Source organism: Canis lupus, chromosome 12 (assembly GCF_048164855.1).
Source record: "Canis lupus baileyi chromosome 12, mCanLup2.hap1, whole genome shotgun sequence".
NCBI lineage: Eukaryota > Metazoa > Chordata > Mammalia > Carnivora > Canidae > Canis > Canis lupus.
In genome coordinates this window covers 50,816,044-50,834,969 of record NC_132849.1, presented here as the reverse complement: position 1 = coordinate 50,834,969, position 18,926 = coordinate 50,816,044, and the positions used below count along the sequence as shown (strand labels likewise).

At 39.6% G+C, this 18,926-nt stretch overlaps 1 protein-coding gene across 28 annotated transcripts in view; it reads right to left on the bottom strand.

The window, feature by feature from the left end:
• LOC140601691 (uncharacterized) overlaps window positions 1-18,926 on the bottom strand; it is a 388,441-nt gene that overhangs the window by 252,946 nt on the left and 116,569 nt on the right. For 11 of the 28 annotated variants that reach the window (XR_012004695.1, XR_012004700.1, XR_012004708.1 and 8 more), the window contains 3 exons: window positions 17,415-17,762; window positions 15,181-15,394; window positions 14,654-14,800 (listed from right to left, as the gene is read on the bottom strand). The exons of 12 other annotated variants lie outside the window; for them this stretch is intronic. The gene's annotated coding sequence lies outside the window, so the exon portion shown is untranslated. 5 more of the 28 variants (XR_012004702.1, XR_012004694.1, XR_012004698.1 and 2 more) reach the window with 5 other exon arrangements.

The window sequence follows — 18,926 nt, the reverse complement described above, 5'->3', positions numbered from 1 at the left end:
CTCTCTCTCTGCCCCTTACCCCACTCATGCTCTCTGTCTCTCTCTGTCTCCCCTCAAAAAAATAAATAAAATATTTTTTTAAAAAAATAAAAAAGGGAACACTTCTCAATTCATTTTATGACCCTAGGATAGTTATTTTCATTTACCAAATAAATGGTGAAAAATAATCACATGAAAAGTTGCTCAGCATTCATTGTCACCAGAGCAAATAAAAGCTACACACACACACATAAAAAACACTACACAATAGCAAGCATGGTTATATAATTTTTTCCCCTGACAATACCAAGTACTGGTAAGATTTTATAGTAATCAGAACTCTAATTCATTGCTAGTGGCAATGTAAAGTTGTACAACCATTTTGGAAAACAATTTTAGTTTCTTACAAAGTTGACCATCACACATACCATATGACTCAACCATCCCATTCCTAGATACGTACTCAAGAGAAATTACAACTTATGTTTACATAAAAACTCTGAATGTTTGTAGAGACTTTATTCAAAACTGCCAGGAACTGGTAACATCTCAAATGTCCCTTATCTAGTATGAATAAACAAACTTGTGGCATATCTATATGATGAATACTGTTCTGCAATAAAAATGAACAAACTGATATGTGCAATAATGTATGTCAACTTCAAATCTGTTATGCCAAGTGAAAGGAGACTACATATTGTATGACTCCATGAAAAAGAAGGAATCTGTTTAAAGAAATTAACAACAGACTAAATAAAGCAAAGAAAGGATCAGCAAATTTGAAGACAGGTCAACTGATACTATATGAAGAAAGAAGACAAGGAAGAGAAAAATAATTTTAAAAAGTTGAGCAGAGGGGATCCCTGGGTGGCGCAGCGGTTTGGCGCCTGCCTTTGGCCCAGGGCGCGATCCTGGAGACCCGGGATCGAATCCCACGTCAGGCTCCCGGTGCATGGAGCCTGCTTCTCCCTCTGCCTATGTCTCTGCCTCTCTCTCTCTCTCTCTCTCTCTCTCTCTCTCTCAATGTGACTATCATAAATAAATAAAATAAATTAAAAAAAAAAGTTGAGCAGAATATCTAAAATTGATAGGACAAAAATCAAATAGTCTGAATCCTTGAAACTAAAGTCCCAGGAAAACAGAAAAGAGGAAATTGGAAAGTAAATGTTTGAGGTTATATTGGCTGAGAATTTTTCAAATGGATAAAAGAAATTAACACAGAGATATAAGGAGCTCAGCAAAATAAAGAATAACATAAGTTACCTAGAAATATCATATTCAAATTTATAAAATTAAAGATAAAGGAGAAATATTAAAAATACCCACAGGAAGAAAAAGACACAATACAAATAGAACAGTAATCAGAATAATAACACAACAGAAACCATGGAAGTCAGATGACAAAATGACAATATCTTGAAAGTGCTGAATTTAAAAAAAAAAAAACCTTTTGGCCAACATATATACAACAAAAGTATCCTTCAAAAATGGAGATAGGATGCTTGTTGCCAGTATAATTTAGTAGCTCCTACTAGACTGGTCTCTCATACAAATAAAAATATAAATTCTGGGCAATATGCACAGCAGCAACTAAAACAATCATCTATACTTACTGGAGCAGAATAAAAGTAGCAATATTCTGGAGACAGATTAGCACTTGCAAAAAAGGAATGACACCGTGTGCATTCCCTGTTATCACAGCTTTCCGCCAGAGGGTAAACCCTAGTGAATGTCTAAAGTCTTTGTGCCTGAAGAACTGGAGGAACTGAAGGGAAAAGTTTAAGTAACCAGAGAGTTGAGAAGTGAAGAGGGATTTCCAAAAAGAAGAGGACCAAAAAGAAGTAGTTACAAACTCTGTGTTTCCATTCTGCCCAAGTATCTGGTCAATCCCTAATTCATGTACACATGTGTGTCTGGGTTAAAAGGGGAAGGAACTGAGATTTAAACATATCCCCCAAAAGATAAGAGTTTGCTGTTTCTTTCAAACCAAGTTCATTCTCTGCCAAAATAAAAAATAAAATACAAAGTAAAATAAAATAAAAACCCATTCAGATTCTTTGGAAGAATATTTAAAAATCCATAGTCTCCACAATGTAATATTCACAATACTCAAGCTGTGATCCAAAATTGTGTGACAGGAATCCCTGGGTGGCTCAGCAGTTTAGTGCCTGCCTTTGGCCCTGGGTGTGATCCTGGAGTCCCAGAATCGAGTCCCACATCTGGCTCCCTGCATGGAGCCTGCTTCTCCCTCTGCCTGTGTCTATGCCTCTCTCTTTCTGTGTGTGTGTGTGTGTGTGTGTGTGTGTGTGTGTCTTTCATGAATAAATAAATAAATCTTTAAAAAAATAATAGAAGAAAGAAAAAATGTAAAATTCAAAATTGTGTGACATGAGGAACCAAAAAGATGTGGCTCAACTTCAAGAGAAAAAACTATCAATGGAAATGAGCCCTGAGATGATGAGGGTGGTATAATAAATCCATAGGGATTCTAAACCAACTCCTATAATAATGCCTCATGAAATAGTTTTAAATATTTACAGTGAAGGAAAAGATAGAAAATATCATCAGAGGGACACCTGGGTGGCTCAGTGGTTGAGTTTCTGCCTTTGGCTCAAAGCGTGATCCCAGTCTGGGGATCGAGTCCCCCATTGGGCTCCCTATAGGGAGCCTGCTTCTCCCTCTCCCTATGTCTCTGCCTCTCTCTCTGTCTCTCATGAATAAATAAACAAAATCTTAAAAAAAAAAGAAAAAATATATCAGAGAAATAGAATCTGTACAAAGAACAAAACAGGAATTTCTATGTTTAACAATTACAATACCTAAAATCAAAATTTCACTAGCCAGGTGTAACAGTAGTGTGACGGTTAATATTATGTGCCAACTTGGCTGGACTACAGTGCCCAGATACTTGGTCAAAACATTATTCTAGATGTTTCTGTGAGAGTGATTTTAGGATGAAGGTAACCTAAGGTCACCTATGAAGGTGAGCTTGTGTAAAGCAGATTACCATAATGTGAGCAGGTCTCATCCAATTGTCTTCATAAAACAAAGACTGAACTCCCCTGGGCAAGAAGGATGGCATTGCTTATGACTTGCTTGATAGTATTCAAACCTGAACTGCAACATTGGCTCTTTCCCTGGGCATCTAGCCTGACAGCCCACACAGCCACTCAGTAGATCTTGGACTTGCCAGCCAGTATAAGGTTGAGAATCAATTCCTTAAAATCGATCAGTCTGCACGCACACACACACACACACACACACAGGTGCACACTATTTGTTCTGTTTCTGTAGAGAATTCTAACTAATAAAAGTGGAATGGAGATGAAAAAGGAAAGAGCCAATGAAATTGAAAAAAATTAATAGAATTATCCAACTTAAAGAACAAATAAAATAAAAGTTAGGGAAGGACAGTTTCTAGGACATGAGGAACAATGTCAAAAGGCCTAATATATGAATAATTGGAGTCTCAGAAGATGAGAAAAGAGAATATGTGGCAGAAGAAAATGTTTGAGGAAATAATGAAGTCATTTTTTTACAAATTTTGTGAAGAATATAAATTTATAGAATCATGAAATGCAGCAAAACTCAAGCACAGTAAATATTTTAAAAATCATGCCTAAGTAAATCATAGTAAAATTGCTAAAAAAACTAATGAGACAATTACTAAAGAATATAAAGACAAAATTCACATTTGATACAGAGAAACTAAGTGATATTTATAGAGAGACTAGAATATAAGGGAATAGCATTTTAAGGTTCTGGATGTGGGTGGGAAACTGCCAACACATAATTCTTTTTTTTTTCTTCAAGATTTTATTTATTTATTCATGAGAAACACAGAAAGAGGCAGAGATATAGGCAGAGGGATAAGCAGGCTCCTCAAAAGGAACCCAATGTGGGACTTGATCCTAGGACCCTGAGATCACGACCTGAGCAGACACTCAACTACTTAGGTGTCCCGCCAACCCATAGTTCTATACTCAGGAAAGATAAGCTTCAAAAATGAAAGTCAGATAAAAGCAGTTTTAGGAAAATAAAATAAAATAAACCCAACAGATATAGAGGAAGTGTATTAGAAGCAAATGTAAAGTAGATGGAAACTCAGATATTCAAGAAGAAATGACTACCATCGGAAATGATAAATATCTTTGCTTATGTAAAATGACAATGGTTTTCTCTCAATTATTTAAGAAATGATGAACTGGTTAAAACAAAATTATAACACTGTCATGTAGCATTTATAATATATACTGATGTAATACATATCAAATATATCAAAAATCGTCTAATTAGACTGTGAAGTTAATGATGTATATTTTAAACCCTAGAGACTTTAATAAACCACTAACAAGTATGTAAAAGGTAAGGCTAAAAAGACAATGGATACATTAAAATGAAATTTTTAAAGCTATATTTAAATAATAAAAAAATACAGGAAGGAGTAACAGAATTGTTTAAAAATGAAATAAAGAGAAAATAAATAATATCAACATTTGGTACCATTACACCAAATGTTGATAATGGTATTAAATGTTAATGACTAAAACACTCTAAGCAGAAGGCAGAAAACTGTCAGAATGGATTAAACCAAAAACTGAAGAAAATTTTACACATGAAAGCAAAATGTAAGACTCACATCAAATATAAAGAGAGATCGCTTGAGGGATGCCTAAGTGGCTCAATTAAACATCAGACTCTTGATTTAGGCTCAGGTCATGACTTCAGGATCGTGATATCAGGCCCCACGTTCACTCCAAGCTGGGTGTAGAGTCTGTTTGAGACTCTCTCCCCTTCCCTTTGCCCCTCCTCCCCTTCTCTCTATCTCTCTCTAAAATAATAATAATAATAATAATAATAATAATAATAATAATAAATAAATAAAAACAAATACAAAGAGATAGTTTGAAGGTGGAGGAATGGAAAAATATATACTTTGAATACAGTATGCATAAGAAAACAAAGATGTCTGTACTATTAATAAATAAAATAGGTATCAAAACAGAGTATTACAGGAGAAAAAGAGAAACACCAAATAGTGATAATAGAATCAATTCTTCAGGTATTCATGATGACTACAAACATCTATGTGGCTAATAAAAGAGCCTCAAAATACATAAAACCAAAGATGGCATAATTAAAAAGAGAAATAGAAGAAAATCCAAGGAATCTATAGAAAAACTCCACAACTAATCAGTAAGTTTGACAAGATCACAGGATATATAACACCAGCATTAAAAATCAGTTGTATTTCTATGTATAAGTAATGAACACATGAAAACTAAAATTTAAAATGTCATTTGCAATCACTAAAGATATTAAATACTTAGATATAAGTCTAGCAAAATATATACAGCATTTGTATGCTGAAACCACACATTATTGTTAAAAAGAAATCAAAGATCTAAAAAAATGGGGAGATATTTTTGAAAAAGAGAGAGAAATAGATAACTTCATAATCACAGTTTAATGGATAGATTAAGTAGTATTATAAAATATTAAAAATATATAAATTTAAATTTATATATTATATATTTTATATTATACAAATATTATATTTATATGTTATAGAAGTAGAATATATTATATATATATATTTTTTAGGCCTTTAATGCACTTTGATTTTTTTTATTATATATATTGTTAAAAATAAGAACTATGGGGCATCTGGTGGCTTAGTCTGTTAAGCATCTGCCTTCAGCTCAGGTCATGATCCCAGGACCCTGGGATTGGCCCCACATGGGGCTCCCTACTCGGTGGGGAGCTTGCTTCTCCCTCTACCTCTGCCTGCCACTCCCCTTGTTTATGCTCTCTCTCTCTCTCTCTCTGCAAATAAAATATTTTTAAAATAAAATAAAAATAATAACCAGATAAAAGTAATATCTAGATAAAACAGCAAAAATTCCCCCCCAAAAATAAATTGCTCAGATCATTGATGTAATTATTATTTGGGGAACATTACCATGAACAACAGCAGAATACATTTCCTTTTCAAATGTGTATAAGATGTTCAGCAAAACAAGACCCTACATATTCAAAAGGATTGAAATTATATCAAGTATGTTCTCTGACCATAATGAAATTAAATTAGGATTCATTATGGATAAAACATCTTGAAAAAGTCCAACAATTTGTTTTTGTTTTGTTTTGTTTAAAGATTTTATTTATTTATTCATGTCAGACACACACAGAGAGAGAGGCAGAGACATAGGCAGAGGGAGAAGCAGGCTTCATGCAAGGAGCCCAACGTGGGACTCGATCTCGGAACCCCAGGATGACACCCTGGGCTGAAGGCAGGTGCTAAACTGCTGAGCCACCCAGGGATCCTCAAAAGTCCAACAATTTGGAAAGTAAACAGTATACATTCAAATAATCTATTACTCAAAAATGATAGGAGAATGAAAATAACAAAATATTTTAAACTCAATGATAATAAAGATGCAACATGCTAAAATTGGCATTCAGCTAGGAGAATGAAAATAACAAAATATTTTAAACTCAATGATAATAAAGATGCAACATGCTAAAATTGGCATTCAGCTAAAGCAGTGTTTAAAGGAAAACATAGTTTTAATGTTTACAGATATATCTAAAGAGAGATCTAAAAATCAATGACCTAACATTCTACTTTTAGAAGCTAGAAACATAAAAGCAAAGTAAAACCAGGCAAAAGGAATAAATGAATATAGGTAAAAGTAACAAATCAATTAAATTTAAAACTGAAAAAAATAGCAAAAAAAACCCCAAGTTTAGTTATTTGAAGGAAAAAAATCAACAAAATTGAGAAATACTTCAACTAATCATTTTGAAAAAGAAATGAAGAAGAGCACAAATTAACAATATTACAGGTGAAAGATATATCTCTGGACCCTACAGATATGAAATAGATAATAAAATAATATTATGACAAACTTTATACAAACAAATCAAACATTTTTGGTAAAAGGGATGCATTTTTAAAAATATAACCGAAATGACACAAAATGAAATAAAATCTGAATAGCATTTTATAAAGAAATTGTGTTTTTTTTAATCAAAAATCTTTGCATAATAAAATACCAAATCATTTTACTGGTGAATTTTATCAAATATTTAAGGAAGAAATAACACTAATTTTACAAACTTAAAAAAAATACATGGAGACAAATACTTTCCAAATCACTTTATACTGCGAGCATAATCCTAAAACCAAAACCTACAAAGACATTACAAAAAAAAATAAAATTATAAATCAGTATCCCTCAAGAACATTGATGAAAAGTGCTTAACAAAATACTGTATAAGTACATGGACTCCAGCAGTTGTGTACAGTAATATAATGCAACTGACATCCTTCTCCAGGAAAAGGCTGGAAGCGTCAACAATCTGAGATATCCCAAAGCTTACAGTACTTGACTCATATCAGAGCATGAACTTTCTAAGGGAAAAAGAAATTAGCCTAGTCCCTTTCTGAGGTCATCAAACACCTATTTCTTTTTCATCCCTGTTCTCTCTTCCACAGGATCAGTTTTATCCTAAGGCTGGCTCTCTGCTACCGCAGGATGCCTACCGATAGCAATACTTGCTCATTCTTGCCTACAGGAGTTAAAGAACATCTCTTCCTGGGGTTTTTTGGGGTGTGTGCTTTTTTGTTTTGTTTTGTTCTGTTTGTTTTTTGTTTGTTTGTTTGTTTCCAATCAAGGAAAATTTTACCAAAAGCCCTTGAAAGTATGTTTCCTGCCCACTTAGGAACGAATTCTGGCTAACAGGGAATGCCAGATGGTGATTAGCTTAGGCCTGAGGCCTCACATCCTTCTCTGTCAAAAGACATAGGGATGACTAGGATTGAATGTATTCCAGGGCCCAGACCCAGAGCTGGGAAGCTCCATAACAGGGAAGGACTGGAAGGACAGCTGGAGAGACCAGTAGTGTTCACTGAGTATTACTGCTTATACCACAGGAAGTGCTGTCAAGCATTGGTGGGGCTGGCTAGCTTTTTGACATTTCCAGTTTACATTTCGTGGCCCATTAGTCCTTGAAAGTATTACTTGGTCAAAAAACACTAATCAGAGGCCCAAAGTGACACCGGCCTATTTTGCCATTCAAGGGAGGACAACATGACAGGAATACGGCATTGGGAAGGTGAATAAATGAAATCTGCTGGCTCAGAATCAGAGGGAATTCCAAATCATGATCTCAAGGAATCAAGATGCCTCAGAATCTGTCAGTTTCCCAGAGGGGTTGTCAAAGATCCCTGGGGCCTTTTGTGCCCTTGTTGATCTTGGTGAAGGTCGGGAGGATCCCGGTGTTCCAACAGTTAGGGAGGGAGATTTCGTGACTCGGCAGTGACTTCTAAGAAAATGTGTTCGGCTTCATACCCTACAGGCTACATAGCACTTTAAAAACTCTTGCCTCCGTGGCCCAACTAGATGGGGAAATACATTTTTGTTCCAGATATTTATTTAAAAGTTTCATTGTCACTTAATAAATCTATAGCCATGGCATCCATGGAAGGTTTCCCCAAGTGGTAATTTATGCTTATTGTAGAATTACTTTTGAAAGTGCATGGGCTGCCTGTCACTGAGGGAAATTGTGGCCATTCAGTTTTTAGACTTATTGGCTGTTATAGATTTGGGAGTTGATATATATTTGAAATGTTTATGCCTTCTCTTTCTTGTTAATTATCGATCTAAACCTTTATGGATTCCAAGACATTTGTGAACAAGGCTTTCATTAACCCCCAAGGCTGCGGAGGGGTCTGGCCAGTGGAATTCCCAATTTACAGATATGTAAAAAAAAAACTTGGGGGTAACAGGATAATTTCTGGGGTCACACAGTGGGTCCATGATGGCCCAGTGCACAGTTATTAACAGGGGTAAAAGACACCTGACTTGCTCTCCAAAAAGGACACCTTTGCTGTACCTAGAATACACAGTCGGAGTTGGCCCCAGACACAAATGGGATGTGGACACAGCCCTTTGCAACCTTCGGGGACACCTATCCTATGTCCTGTTTCAGCCCCTACCTAAGTGTAAGCTACCTCTGGTGGATACATTCTCTTATTCTGAAACAGGTATAGAAGATTTCCAGACCATTAAACCCTTCCTCTCATTTTATGCTGCTCCTCTTCCTTTTCCTCTTATCTCCCACCTACCTACCACTCTAAGGCAATGGAGGGTCTTAAAAATAGAAACACTGGCTAGAATCTCTCAGAACTTAGGCACCAGAGCATGAGAGCACGGGGAGTCCAAGGCGAGGTGGCTTATTGATTCTCCTCATTGGTGGGAACCCATGCAGGACCTCAGAACTGGCCATAAGTCCTGCCACTGCAGGGCTGGCGTAGAAGCTACATCTGCTCACACGACGACCCTTACCTCTCAGGTCCACAGAAGGAAAAAGGAATGGGGAAGACACTCTATTTTCTTCCAGCTCCTTGCCCTCTCCCAATAATTTCCTAAGAGGATTACGTGCTAAAAAGAAAAATTAAAACTATTTTTCTTTCTCTATACAAGACCCTCTGCATCTGTCTGGCCTTCCAAAAATAACTCTGGTCACTCTGAGGTCTGACTTTGAGGCCTCCCTAGCACTTTTCTTACCTTCTTGTTTCCTTGGAGGTCATGACCTTGAAATAACATAATACAGGTTGATGGGAATAATGAGAAAGCAGATATCAGATCCTGGAGGCCTTAGGTGCAGAGGTGAAGAGCCAGGATGTTACACTGTGGGCAATATGGAGCCTCTCCAAAGTGCCTACCTCTTCCTTCAGGAGACCAGAGAAGACCCAGCCTCCTTTCTCCTGGGCCAGGGACACTGGGAGTTCTAGAGTGCTCTCTGCCTCGTGTGAGAACTAATGGGTTCTCAGATTTAGCCTGGTGAGCCTCTCCCTGCTGGACACAAGATACCAGCACCAGAAAGGTCCTGAAAACTCTGCTTACCTGAGCCCTGCATATGTAAGAAATGAGGACCCTGAGGCCCACTGAGTAGAAGTCAAGTCTTCAATCCTTCGATCACATGCACCTGATTACCGATTCAAGAATGAGGGGGTCTTCATGGGGTGCCTGCTTCCAGGAGGCCTGTGGTTTTATGTGTGTGAGCAAACACATTTTGTTTAAGTAGACCTTCCTCCTGCCCCCACCTCCAGCCCCGCCTCTGCCACCCTGCCTTTACTCATTGCTAACAGATGCCACCCCCATGCTGCAGCCAGACAAGAGCAGGAGCGCACAACCTCCCGCGCTGGTGAGAAGAGGGAGAACTGATGAGCTGCCACAGTGCAATGCATATGAGGGCCTTGGCTTTGAATTTCAAGTGTTCCTCCCCCTCCCCCAACCCTCCAAGCCAGGCCTTCTGACAATCTCTGTTCTGTGTCCTCTCACATGTGGGAACAGCAGGATGAAAGGCCCCTGTGAGCTGCCGAGGAGCTGGGGCTCCCCCCAACAACCTCACCCCGGGGCCAGGGAGCTGATGCGTGAACCATAACGGGCTTGATGTCAGAGACCCGAATTGGAATTCTGGCTCTGCTGTGCACACCAGCTGTGTTACCCTCACTGTGCCCCACAGCCACATAAAGTCTTGGACTCCTCACCTGAAAAATGGAAACGTTGGTCTCCATTCCTGCCATATACACCATTTCTTTGGAATCAAACGAGAAAATGGACTCTAAAGAGCTATTGCAACTATTCAATGCAATACATAAGTAAACTGGCACTCTAATTGCTGTGCTTTTGCTACTTCTGTTATTAGGACTCCTCCTTTTATTATGATTAATAATGGAAATGAGGAGGATCCTGTTGAGTGGTCCATTTCAACTGCTCAATAGCCTCCTCCCAGAGGAATTAGTTTCATCCATTCTCTTCTTGCACTCACTTTCAGCACAGAGCAGAGTGGGGAGACAAGATCCCTCAGCTGTGAAAGGGAGATTGAGCCAACCACTGCCCACCCACCCGCCCCAATGTACTGAGCCTCTGGTCTGATCTGAGCCTTTTCCTAACTTCAAGAGTGCCTGACGTCTCAAAGCGCAAGTGGGCAGAGAGACCAGCTTCCTGGGATCCAACACTGTGTGCATGAAAGTTTAAAAACTGAACATACCATGAGAAAACACGAGAAAGCGTTAAGAATAAACTTAAATGTATACTGCTAAGTGAAAGAAGCCAATCTTGAAGAGGCTCCATACTGTATGATTCCAACCATATGACGTTCTGGAAAAGGCAAAGCTACAGAGACAGTAAAAAGATCAGCGGTTGCCAGGGGTTGTGGGGGAGGGATAAATAGGCAGAGCCCAGAGGATTTTTAGGGCAGTGCAAATCCTCTGTATGATACTGCATGGTGGATGCATGTCATTATACATTTGTCCAAATCCACAGACTGTATAACACTAAGAGTGAACTGTAATGTAGACTATGGACTCTGGGTGATTATGATGTGCCTATGCAGGTTCATCCATTGGAACAAATGGACCACCGTGCTGTGGGATGTTGACCATGGCAGAATAGGGGGAGTGGTTGTTGTGCATGTGTAGAAACTACACCCGGGCTGCTGTGGGAAATCTCTGTACCTTTCCCTCAATTTTGCTATACCCTTAAAACTGCTCTAAAAAAAATCAAGTCTTTTTAAAATGTGAACATGTGCCTCATAAAATAAACTAATATTTGCTTCTTTAGGAATCCTGAAAGCTGAGCTAGCAGTTTGACTTTTTATGAAATTTGGGACCACTTTCAGGGCTTCCTGGGGGAGAGCAAGATGGGACAGGAAATGAGCAGGGATGTTAAAGACTGGAGGAAAACACAGTAGGAAGAAATGGCCAGGAGAAATACAACCCAGGGAATGCCCGGATCCCAGCTCAGTCACAGACCTAGATGGAGGCATAAGGCTTCTAAGTCAGGGTTCTTTTTTTTTTTTTTAATTCAATGTGCCACATATGGTATAACACCCAGTGGTTATCTTCTTAAAAATGTTTCTGGAATGATAAAGATTTCCTCCTCTGCCGTCAAAGGCATTAGCTAAGAAGCCAACCCTGATATTGCAAAGCATTATTTGCTACACCAGACACCAGAAATGGAGGGCCATGAACTTTCTAGATCTTTATCATTTGTTATCCTGTGCATCACAAACTTTCTTGCCTTCACACCCATGGCATGAGCCTTGCCCTGTTGTTCCCCCATGTGTGAAAGCAGTAGCACATGGACAGTAGGGAGGTGGGCAGTCTAGGGGTTCTTTTCCTTCCTAGTCTTCCTCTGACCATTGCTGGTTTATTTATGGGTGTGCCTCCTGGGCCCTGTACTGGCCAGGCTTTCTCCAAGGCCACCTTGGACACACTGTGTGGGGTGTCTGTCCCACAATGGAGAGCTACTGTGGAAAAATCTGAGAAGAACCTGGTGTATAGGCACAAGAACTCAGAAAATGCTGCTCTGGGGTCAAGATGGTTCTGTTTCTCTCCATGAAATGAAACTCCCCCAGAATTCCCAGCCTGCTGTGCTGCTTTTCAAGCATAATCTGGTGGCAGAATTTAGACTTTTGGGTCTCTAGTTTTGGCCCATGATGTTTCAAGGACACAAGTGGAAGTAACGTGTCTTAGGTCTTGAGGATTGAGAAATATTTGTCCTTCAACATGCAGTTACCTGAGCTGTCCCTGCCAGGAGCTGTCCCTGATTACCCCTTCCCCCAGCACCACGACAGGATGACTATATCTACTCTGTGCTCCCCCATCACCCCATGGGGACCTCCCCCCCAGCATTTATTACATGGTATTGAAACGATGTGCTTGCTTCTCTGGCTTCCTCAACAAACTATAAGGTCAAGGATCCTGCTTATATGACTAGTTTTGGTGACCCATCTGTCCTTGTGACCCAGGGGCTCAGCAAAGTATCTGGCAATTAGCAAGTGTTCAGTAAATGTTTGTGGAATGAATGAAGGGATATTCAAACCCTAGGGAGCCAGGAAACCACAAGAGTGGTAAAGAGGGTTGATCGGACCTCCAGAATCCTAGGGGTTTCAAGCCAAGACAATAAACAGTAGTGACAAAATTGATACAAAGATAGATAATAGTAACAACTTTGCAGGAAATATGTGATTCACTAAATAGGGTTTGAGCATTTTTCAGATGGTATCTCATTCAATTTCCCTATAACCTTATGAAGTTGACAGTATAACCCAACTGCTTCAATGAAGGGATTACAGGCCTGAGAAAGAGATCTTCATCAGAGACACCCTCTATCCTGCCTGGAGTGATTCCTGGGACCTGATGGATTTATGTTTCTGAGCATTTGCAGAAAGGGGAGGCAGATAAGGGACATCACCGTTCACTGCATGCCCACCTTAGACCAGGCTGTGGACTGGGTACACACTACACACACATTTTCATTTAAGCCTGCAGGAACCCTGAGGGAACTGTATCATCATCTATAGCAATTTAATAAATGAAGAAACCAAGACTTAGGGGGTGAGAAAAGGTTGAAATGCACCCAGGCAATGGGCAGGTCCACACAAGCTGATATAGACTTGGCACTCAGTAAATATGTATGGAATTAAGTGGGATGGAATTAAACTGAATATTCTCTATTCACAAAGTCAAACTCTATTTTAGGGTGCCTCATTTCCACAGACCCAGCAGGGTACCACCCTCAATCTCTCTTTAAAAGGCAGCAATGAGCCCCAGGAGCCATTTGGAGAAGTGAGAGCAAGAAGTGGTACCTCCCACATTAATGAACGTGTGCGGTGGTCATGGATTTGGGTTGAGGCTATGGCCTGTAGGCCACAAAATCTCATCAGCCTTGTAAAGGGAGATGTATTTATGCAAAAGGCTTGCCAGTTGGACTGCACAGGGCTCTTTTCTCCCAGAACACCTTAGGAAGGCAGTTCTGGTGGTAGCAAGAGTGGCTGTGAGCCAACTTAGGGCTGTGTGCAGGCCCCCCCAGAATATAATTGGAATGTTATTTATTATATTTGACATAGCAGCCTATGGCACTTGGATGCCTGGATCTCCAGCAGTGATCCAGAGAGGAACGGGGTAATCATTTTAAATAACTGAAGATAATTTGCTTTAAAAAATGTGCATATTGGTTGTCTCTTGCCTAGAAATATCTCTCAGTGAGGGAATGATAATTTTGGATTTCTGTAGCTAGCTTGGAAACTAGTACTTATAATATTTTCAGTTGGTGGCAGCAAAAGTCTATGTAGTTTAATATCACCAGATTTAATATTTTAATTGGAACGTGAGCTAGACATTCCAATGCATGAATCTTTCTGAGAACCTTGCCATCCCCTTATTCACCCAAGTAATCCAGTCATGGAGTTGGTTTATAGTCAACAAGAAAGTCAACTGGAGGTCCCACCCTTTGGACTGTTTTTCTCTTCTCTTAAGTATGTCAAAATATTTTAAATGTCAGTTATTCCCATTCTCATGGCTCAGACAAGCTCAATAATCAGTAACTTCCCCAGCTGCATAACAAATGCTAGGGGAGGTGGTTGCAAGAAAGAGGAGAGCTTAAGAACTTGAAAGCAATTACAGCCAAAACAGTTCACCCCTTTTGTTTCTGCAAGTCTTGTGCAAAAGTCCTTCTCTGCTACCGTTCCCTGGGCCCCAGAGTCTACTTCCCCTTAGAAGCAAGCAACAGCTTGCAGCAAGCTTTTGTTGACACAAATTCCATGTTGCCTGGTGCTTTTGTTTGTTTCACACATAATTCACATTTTTCTATCTTACATGCATTTTTCATAGTCCGTCCTGAAGCAATGTCCTGGCTTCCATCTGGGACTCCCCGTCTGGGGTCAAAGTCCTTGCAGATAACTGGGTTAAGGGTGTTGATGGAACACTCAGCAGGATGGAGCTGACATATTAGAAACTACGTTCCTACAATACAGAGATAAAAAATCACCTTGGATCAGACCCTAAACCAAACATAAAAATGAGAAATCACTCAGGTAGCCCAGTCTTAAGGACATTTAAATTTTCTTCCTTTCTATTCTTTTCCTAAAAGAGTTTTTACAATACTCAGAGGGGGAAACAGAAGTTTTGATTCTTAGATGGGACTCCAAGGGAAGAAGAAAGGGAGGACAGAGAGCAGGAGTAGGGGACCCACTGGGTATTGTCAGTGGCCCAAATGGCATTTGTAAGACTTTCCATGACTCATTAAACCTTCAAGGTAATGTCCTGAAAGTGAAGACCACTTTTTCTATCTCCCAGCTCAAGGATACTTGAAGGGAACCTCTAGACATGGCTTTTCCACTTACAGCCAATTCCACGGTAGACACTGACTTCATGGAAGTTACGAATGCCAAGACTAGAAGACTTCTTAGAAAACATTTATTCCAAATTCCTTCATAATGAGGGACTCTACTCATGCTATGCAGCATCTCCAATGCATAGACACCCCATTAGTAGGGCATTCACTGTTTCACAAGGCTTCTCATTTCCTTATTCAAACACTCCTCTGTGACCAAGTTCCTGTTTCCATTGAGACAAAGCACAAGACCCTGTTTACCATCAGTGAGTGTAAATTCTACCTTAAAGTCACAAGCCTTTAACCATGGCTGGGTTGTGTGATGGTTATCGGCACAGGTTTGCATTCATTCTGTCCTGAATTCAAGCCACATGTCTGCCACTTATGTAACTTTGAGCAAATGATGTAAGTTCTCCAATATTTAATTCATCTGAAATGTGAGCACAATAGCAGGATCTGTCCTTTTAGTCAGGCTTGCCTGTAAGAGGTATAATGGTGGCAGGACCACATGGCAGAAAGAAGTATGAAACCATGAGTCAGGAGATTCATGTTTTGTCCTAGTTTTGCCCTAAGTGGGCTGGGTGACTCATGCAAGGCTTCCTACAACTCACTCCTCCCTTTTCTAAAATGTCACTCATAACACTTGCCCTGCCTATTAGCACCTAGATGCCATTATAGAGATCATACGCATGTGACTTGCACATCCTGCACCTGTGACCTATGGTACAGCACCAGGCAGATCAAGGCAAACATTCAGTACCCAGTGACTAAATTGTGCTTGTGCTTTCTGAATGAAAGATTAGAAATGGTGGGTTGAAGGGGCTTACTAGATGATGTTTGCAATTTGGTAGGCTATCTGGAAGGACAAAGTCCATAGAAAGCAGAAGCTGTGTCTTTGGGCTTCAGGAAAAGGATCTGGGATTCAGGGAAGGACTTAGGTGTTACATGTTGTAAAAGAACAGGAAGGGCAGGAGTGATGGGAAGAGCACATCTCTGGGTTCCAGAAGATGTTTAGTGGTAGCCTCTGGGGCACTGATGAAAGGAGTTTTAAGCAGAGGTGAGTCGAGGGGCCCCATGTGCTGAGGGGCAGTGGGCTGCTTGTGGTCAGCTTCCTTCACCTTGCTCTGATTCCCAAGATCACTGCTTCTTTGAGACAAAGCCCTAATTGAATCTCCCCCAGAAAGTCATCCCTCAAGTCTGGAACAATGAGAAATCGACCCCCTTTCTAAAATGTAAACCACAAGAAACTCTTAACTTCAGAGAACAAACTGACAGTTGATGGAGGAGGTGGATGGGGGATGGGCTCAATGGGTGATGGGCATTAAGGCGGGCACTCATTGTAATGAGCTCTGGGTGTTGTATGTAAGGGATGAATCACTGAATTCTACACCTAAAACCAATTTTTAATAAACTAGAATTGAAATAAAAAAATAAATATAATTCCTATAATAATTTTAGTCTGTATAAATCATCTAGTAATTATGAGTGTAAAAAAATAACATCTGGACAATGTATCTACTACTATCCTAAAATAAGATTATTTACCATTTTGTAGGTAGAGCATATTATGGTCTGCCGTTCAGCCACCTGACATCCCCCTGGAGCATACATCAAATGTTACATAAAAGGGATTTCAGCTCATTTCCTTCCTGCTTCATGGTCCCGATCCCCAACTCTTAATCTTGCTTACATGTCTGAAATAATGGCCAGCATCCTTTGCCCGGCCATGTGTTTGCCTCCTCTTTTATTTTTCCCCCGGTCTCTCCTTGGCAGTCCCTCTGCCAGTACACTGCCTCATGGAAAGCCTCTTCACTAAGCTGGCTCAGAAGGGACCAAAAATCTGGAATGAAACCATGAGGTCCATTCTATGCCTCTCCTTTACTTCTACCATGCTTATCAGAGAGTGGTCCACAAACTAATCTCTTGATAAAGATTGGTAAGTTTATATCACCTTTAAAGAAAGTGGCAAAATGGTCAGTGGACCAAGCAGTGTATGCAAGAATTGGTTGCAAAAATGAGCCATTTATGAATTTCCCTCAGTTACAGCAATGGGTCTTGAACATGGCAGGTGCTCAACAAATATCTGTTGAATAAACTCTAGAAAATCAAGGCCAAATGAGTTAAGTATCAAACACTCCAAATGGAAAAGTGGGTAGGGAAGAACTAAGAGAAGAAGTACTTGCTGACATGGAAAAGTATCTCATTAGGCAGAGCCTCTGCTCTTAAATACCAGCCTCCACTTACAATGCAGAATGGTAGCTACTCTCCTTCAACCTCCTGAACCTCAGTCCTACATGACAAAGGCACTCCTGGCACTGTGCTGTCCACAGCAGGTTAGGAAGGCTGCTAATGGAAGCAAATAGAAGTTACCATGGTGGGTGGGTGACTATCACGTCCATACCAACTTTCCAACTTCCCTTAGCCCATGTCCAGGTATTCCCTTAGGAATGCTTTCAGAACAACTGACTCCAATCCAGTTAAAAAGTTGGTTTGCTTGAACTCAGTTATGTGTTGGCATCTGAAGACTCCAGTCCAAAGAGATGGGTGATTCATCTGTTCATCACGATGGAGGTTGGGATGGAGGAACAGGTCCTAAGGACAAGAGGATGCATAGGGCAGTAGGTATCTACCCTCAAAAGCTAGTCATCCTGAGAAACCATCACCCTGTTTACCCTAAGTCATCATTGTGCCTACCTTCCCAGCCCTAATATGCCTCTTTCATATCTGTTATTTCCCCATTTATGTATACATAGCACATATGGATCTCCTATACAAATGCCAAGTTCATGTTTTTGTTCCTTCTAATACAATTATTAATTAAGTGCCTTCTGCATACCTGGCATAGCACTAAATGCTTCTCATATTTTGTATCATTTAGCCACTCTATCAATGACTGTAAGATGACTATCGTTACCTCCAGTGTACTACTGAGGAAACTTAAACATAAACAGGTTGCCCAAGGTCACACAGCTAATAATAAAATTAGATTAAAATCCATAATTTCTGAAGCTAAGACTAGTATTATTTTCATTGTACCACACTTACCCTTTAACAAGTGTATAATAACACTTAAGAATTCAAATGATAGCTATTAATTATGAGTATTTATGAGTTATGAATCCCTAAGTAGGAAAGGCTTATATGATTTATGTATTACATTTATTAATGTATCTGTAATTACTTTAGTGCTTAGACTAAATATGGAATTTTACTGTTATTTCCATTCTGTATTTTGCCAGTTACTCATTTGTCCCTGCAATATTTCTGACATAGTTTCTTTTTTTAAAATATTTATTTATTTATTTGTTTGTTTGTTTGTTTGTTTATTTATTTATTTATTTATTTATTTATTTATTTATTTATTCATAGAGACAGAGAGTGAGAGAGAGGCAGAGGCAGAGACACAGGCAGAGGGAGAAGCAGGCTCCATACGGGGAGCCTGACATGGGACTTGATCCCGGGTCTCCAGGATCACGTCCTGGGCTAAAGGCAGCGCTAAACTGCTAAGCCACCCTGGTTGCCCTCTGACATTGTTTCTATAGAAAGATACTTTACATGCTTTGCATCTATTTTGCAAACCAACCCCCACCACACACACACACACACACAGCAGGTATGAGCCCTACTCTTTTCTTCTCCCAGCTGCAGCCCACAGGACAGGTGTGCAGCCTCAGTGGTGGTAATTCACACATACTTGGGGTTCTGTGAGATATAACATTTTTTTAAGTTCTAAATAACACAAATTTGGACGTTGTC